At 38.1% G+C, this 6629-nt stretch overlaps 1 long non-coding RNA gene across 1 annotated transcript; it reads left to right on the forward strand.

Moving 5' to 3' along the window:
- The first annotated feature begins 1862 nt into the window (after positions 1 to 1862).
- On the forward strand, positions 1863 to 3543 carry LOC127078381 (uncharacterized). Its single transcript, XR_007787841.1, has 2 exons — positions 1863 to 2642; positions 2770 to 3543. It is a non-coding gene; the product is annotated as an uncharacterized LOC127078381 (long non-coding RNA).
- Positions 3544 to 6629: the final 3086 nt, after the last annotated feature.

Genomic DNA, 6629 nt, shown 5'->3' on the forward strand with positions numbered 1-6629 from the left:
TTGATGATAACTTGATCCATCCCTTGACCTTTGTTTATTTTTTTGTTGTGTGTGATCCCTTATGTGTGATTGTTGCATTCATGTATACATGTGCATCATGAAATTCATCAAATAAATAAAATTTCAAGGAAACTAAGGTCTTATTTGCAAATATTTTTAAACCATGGATTGTGGACGAAGGAACACTAAGAAATACAGTTCCAGATGTCCTTATTTTGAAAGAGCTAAGGAAGTTGTCATCCTTTGTATTAGATCTCTTGGACTTCAAGCAACGTCATGGGAAGCTCTTATCTGTGTTATCTACTGATGTGGTTGAAGGACTTCTAAGTGTTTTGGTTCAGTTCTATGACCCTCTCTATCGGTGCTTCACTTTTCTAGACTATTAGCTTATGCCCATGTTAGAGGAGTATGTCTGTCGCTACGTGAAAAATACAGAGTCACCATCGGTTTTTATTTATTCCAAAGGAAAGGGAAAATATCGAGAAAACCCCAAAGTATGGTCGTCGCAACCACGAACAGGTTCGGAAGTCGGTTATGCAAGGGGAAGGTATTAGCACCCCTCACATCCATGGTACTCCATGGGAACCATCTAGGATGTTTGCGCTTACGTGTGTATTATTTATCGAATGTTTGCTTGCCAAAGGTTTGCGGAGTGAAGGTAGATTTTAAATTAGTGTGCTCGCCAAGGAATGGGATCCTCGTGCCTACGTATGCCCACTTGTTGAAGTGAGAAATCAGAGCGTCCGTAGTTCGTGGTTTTGAAATTGTTTGGTTTGTTTTGTTGATTTTATTACCTTGAAGAAGGGTTTTCGATGGTGTCGCCCTAAGGCTCAAACAAAAGGTTTGAATGTGTTGGATTGTTTTTATGTTTTGAAGAAAGTGTTATTGATTTCAGATTGCACTAAAGACTGTGGATAAAGGCGAATACCTCAAACGGTCAAGCCAAACGTCTTGTGTTCGAAGCATTCAAAATGAGTGTAGGAAAGCTCCAGTCTCATCCCTTCTTTATCGCTTAAGGCTCGTGACGTACGATCCTAATCGCCATTTATTGTGATTTTTGAGTTTGATTTGGAAAAGACCTCTTGACGTTTGATCAATGGTTTGTTTTTTGAATTTGATTTGAAAAAGACCTCTTGACGTTGGATCAAGGGTTTGATTATTGAATTTGATTTGAAAAAAGACCTCTTGACGTTGGATCAAGGGTTTGATTATCGGTTTTGAATGGATGAACGTTCCTAATGCCTAAGGAGTATCGAATCAAGCAATAAAAGAAAGCGAGTAAATGCGTACATGAGAAAGGGGAGGGAGGTACATGTAAAATACAAGGGATGTGCGAAAGTAAAATCATTCAAATGAAAATTACATCTAAAGTCTAAGCTCTATCTAAACATGCATTGGAACCAAGGTTAACCACATGAGAAATAATCGCTAGGTTAATTGACCAATTAGAAAATTCTAGAAGTCCTAAAACTAGGGGAGCATGCAAAATTAGCCTATTTCTAAGCCTAGGGATATAATTGTCATTTTATCGTTATGGACTAATTGAATTAAACTTCTATTCTAAGTAAGTTCTATTTAAAGACAATTAAAACTAAACTAAATATTCCTAATTATGTTTCTAATATTTCTTTCTAATATTTTTTAAACATTCTAATCAAAGTTTAATATTTCTAACTATTTCTAGCCAAATCAACTCAAAATATTAATATTCTAAATTGATTCTAATTAACCTAATAAACCAAGAAATTACCGAGTTAATACTACTTCTAAAATTCCAAAAAAGATCTAATTAATCTATTAAGAACACCATACTACCTCTAAAAATTGAATGGACCTAAATCCTAAAATCTAATTCTAATTAATCTCTAAAACCTAATTAGCTCCTGAACCAATTTTTATACCTAATTAAAGTCCTAAGAACTAATTAAGTAGCATATTAATCTAAGATTTAATGCTTCTAAATAATCCTAATTCTTCTAGTCAGCATCTAACCATCAAAGATTAACATGAGCTTAAATAAACTACTGCTATTAGGCCCTGATAAATGGGTAATGGGGGGTGAAGGCCCGCTGAGGCGATGTATGAAGAGCATCAACCAGAGCCCAAACTTCTGGAACCTCAAAATACACATGTGAGGAAGCGTACAGGTGAAGTCCAGGAAACATGCACCCAACGCGTTTTTCGTAAAAGCTACACGGGCGAATGAAGCGCTTGCAGTTGAAAAAGTGCTAAAAAAAAGCTCAACGCGAACATCGCGTTCGTCATCACCATCACATTCACAAACCAACATCGCTGTTCGTGGACGCTTCACCATCTCGGATCGTTCAACAGTCTAACGCGATTCGCGTCCATCCACCATCAACAATTAATGACTCAAACTCACGAAATCACCAACATCAGCTATCCTAATCTACGGAGCCGAATCGCAACGACATCACTAAATTGCTTGAGCATGACGAAAAAAGAAGAAGAACATCTAACCGGCGATGACGACGGGATGACGGATCGGTGATGGCTACGAATGGATCTGCAGAGTTCGAAAGAAGAGCGTGGAGGACTACCGGCGGCGACGAAAGAAGCTTCGGCGGCGCGTTACTTGTTGATGGTGTGCGATTTCGCCAGAAATGTTTGGTGCATCACAGGTATGATTAGTTACCGCTTTCTTCTTCCTTCTGTTTCGGTGCTTGCAATTTTCTTGAATTCGGTTAGAATTTCTCCTTGCCGTGAGCTTCGCCTCCACTTGTAGTCAGTGCTTTTCTTCTTTCTTAGGATTGTGAAGCTCTCTGTTGTGAGGTGGAGGTTAAGGTTTTGTGTGAAGAAGGGAATGACGTTGATGGAGCGGTTGAAGTGGAGTCGATGAAGGTTTTGGTTATGGAAGTTTAGCAGGTAACAAAGCTGGCTAGAGAATGGTGAATTTTGTTACGCGCTTGTTTAGTGAGGGAAAAAGGTTGTGGAATCTGGAAGAGAGGAAGAGGATTGAAGTGGTGAAGGTTGGTTCTTGATGGTGATTGTGAAGTTTGTTAGAGTTTGGAGGGAGGGAAGAAGAAGAAGAATCTGGACGGAACGAGAGAGGTGAAGATTGATTTATAGAGTGATGGAGGTTAAAAGTTTGTTAGGAAGAAAATTTTGTTATTAGATTTGTTATTTTTTCTGTGAAATTATGCAGGAATTCTGTTATGCAGTGAATTGGATTTTATGCAGGTTAATTTGTGCAGCGAATTTATCATTGAAATGGCTTGCATCCGGCTTAACTGGCTTGTGTTGTAGCTTGTTGCTGTAATGGTTTTGGATCACGTTACAACTTTGATGTCGTGCGTTTCAGCTGGTTGAAGCTCGTACTGCGTTCTGCACTCTCCCATGTTGCAGCATCGTTTGGCCACATATTCACTGTATTTTATCTCATGTGGATATTGTAAATGGCTAATAGTATATGGATATATACATGGGCTGATATTGTTATTATGATATATGCCATGAGCTTTAACATGTAAAAATGTGCTCATGATATATAAATATTAATGGAATGAAGTGTATGAGAATGTAGCATTATGTACCATGCTTTTTACATTGCCTTTTTTATGGATATGTAAATGAATATAAAATGTGGATAATTGAAAACTTGGTTTATAAAATGAAAAGGATTTGGATTTTTAAATGGATTTGGAGTGGTAATAATGGATAAGGAATTGGATATTGGGATGGATTAGATTTGTGGTTAAATGGGCTTAAGGATGATTTGGATCAAATGGCCCACTAATGAAGTTAAAAGAAAATGCTACAAATGTCAAAATTAATTTGTAATTAAAACGATGCTCTAAAATTAATCGGCTAACGAAAAGTGATGAATGGTTATGAAATCGAACTAATCCTCCAAAGTCGGTTTGAATCTCACAAAATCAAAATTTGAATTAACTCAAATTTGAACCTTTAAAATCCATTCACAACTTCTAGAATTAATTCGAAAATGACGGGACGATTACGGATCACATGATCAAAGATTCAGAGATTTATGGTTGACTTTGGTCAACTGGTTGACCAAAAAGTCAACACAGACAAAATGCACATTTTCTCATGGACAAACGAATACGGACCATAACATCCTGAACCAACGACTTATGTCAATGCCATGAATCAATTCAGGTGAACATCGACCAAACAACCGTTTGTACACAAGATCTTTGACTATCAAAGTCATGAATTAGGATTTTGATCCATATGATGTATAATGCTATAAACTCCAATCAAAAACCCCGATTTTATCAACCACAAACCCTGAATCCGTGACACCTATGAGTTGATGTTAATCATGAATGAATGAATGCACATGAATGAGTGTGAATGAGGCTCGATGGATATCAAGTTATAGTCCGATGAAAAAGCGAAAGGAGGGCAAATTTTGGGGTGTGACAGATGCCCCTATTTAATCTTCTCGGACCTGAAGGTATGAATAGCAACTGCTTTCAAACATTAATGGTAGGAGAGTATTAAATACTAAAATAACCAAGAAATTTACCCGCAGGGAATGAATGAAGTGTGAAGATAGGCCACACAGCGGTCTCTTCACTGGGATATGTGGGATAACAAACATGTTTTTGCGCAGGGCAGTTGCTGGGAATTGGAATGTCATGTGGTAACTGGGTATACGAGCGGTTAGGTATGCATGACGTATGCAGTATGCTAATGCAAAATGATTGATTATTATTCGTCTTTCTCTAAGCTTTTTTTATTTTTTTCCTCTCATTCTTTTTCTTTTTTTTTTCTTTTTCATTCATTTATTCTTTCTTTTCTTTTCTTGCCTTCCCTACTATGTTTTGGCATGTAACAGGTGATCGAGGTATTTCCGCAGGATTCTGCGACGGTAAAAGAGTCAGGTGTTTGCAAAAGGCAAGTACCGGTGGATAAAAGAATTGAAATAATATATCTTGAAAAAGGCAAAGAGACATCTTGCTAAGGGCAAGCAGCTCAACCTAGAAGTGCCATCTTCTCGCGATAGGTAGCAATGACTCCATAGCAAGAGAAAATGAATCTCCCAAATACAGTTAAGGTAACAAGGATAGACAAATTTCTCTCACAAAAGGTGATGAGAACTTCTTAACAAAAGGTTAAGAAGTGAATGGGAATGATACGACCTTGCTGGGGGATATGATTTTCTCGTACAACAGGTAGCAACGGCTCCTCTGCACAAGAAAAAAAAAGGGTCTTCCAAACAAAAGGTTAAGAAGAAAGATGGTCGAATTTCTCACACGAAAGGTAGTGAGAACTCCTTAGTTGCTACATGCTTCAATTCGACATTTCCTTCCTTCACATGTTCTCGAATGAAGTGGAAGCGAACATCAATGTGTTTGCTCCTTTCATGGTTTACTAGATTCTTTGCTAACTCAATTGCTGCCTGTTGTCAACTTGTATTATTGTTGCATCTTTCTGTCCTAGCTCCATTTTACTCATCAATCTTCTGAGCCATATTGCATGACAAACGCACCAGGATGCTGCAACACATTTTGCTTCACATGTCGAAAGTGTTACTATTGGCTGCTTTTTAGAAAGCCAAGTGAATGCAGTATTTCCCATGAAGAATACATATCCATAAGTGCTTTTTCGATCGTCTATGTCTCCGCACCAATCACTGTCAGAGTAACCAATCAGCTTGTATTTGTCTGAATTCGAGTAAAACATCCCAAGTGACACTGTTCCTTGGATGTACCTCAGAATTTGCTTCAATGCTTTCCAATGTGTGTAAACTGGCTCCTCCATGAATCGACTTACAATGCCTACACTTAATGAGATATCTGGTCTTGTACATGTGAGGTAGCGAAGACTTCCTACCAAACTTCGATATTTTCATGTTTCGACACGTTTTCCTCCATCAAATTTCGACAACTTTGTTCCTGGTTCCATTGGCGTCGAAGCCGGATTACAGCTTTCCATCTTATATTTTTTCAAGATTTCTTTTGCATATTTTTCTTGTGAGATGAAAATTCCTGTTTCTTCTTGTCGAACTTCTAGACCAAGAAAGAATCTCATCAGGCCTAAATCTGTCATCTCGAATTCACGTGTCATTGTGCCTTTGAATTCTTCTATCATCTGATCATTACTGCCCAGAAAAATAAGATCATCGATATAGAGAGCAACAAGTAATACATTCATTCCATTTTTCTTCACATAGAGGGCATGTTCGTACGGACATTGCTCGAACCCGTTCTCCTTGAAGTATGTGTCGATACGTGTGTTCCATGCCCGTGGTGCTTGCTTCAGCCCATATAGCGCTTTCTTCAATTGCAGTACCTTCTTCTCTTCTCCAGCTTTCATGTACCCGAGTGGTTGTTCAACATAGACTTCTTCTTCTAGTACACCATTCAGAAAAGCTGTTTTGACATCCATTTGAAATATGGCCATTTGAATTGAGCAGCTTGAGATATGAGTAATCGAATTGTCTCCATTCTTGCAACAGGTGCAAAGACTTCGTCATAATCAACTCCTGCTTTCTGTTTGTATCCCTTCGCAACAAGTCTCGCTTTGTATCGTTCTATTTCTCCTTAAGCGTTCATCTTTTTCTTGAATACCCACTTTACACCAATGGGTTGACTACCTTTTGGCAATTCAACTAGCTCCCAAGTGTTGTTGTGGATAAT

Source organism: Lathyrus oleraceus, chromosome 5 (assembly GCF_024323335.1).
Source record: "Lathyrus oleraceus cultivar Zhongwan6 chromosome 5, CAAS_Psat_ZW6_1.0, whole genome shotgun sequence".
NCBI lineage: Eukaryota > Viridiplantae > Streptophyta > Magnoliopsida > Fabales > Fabaceae > Lathyrus > Lathyrus oleraceus.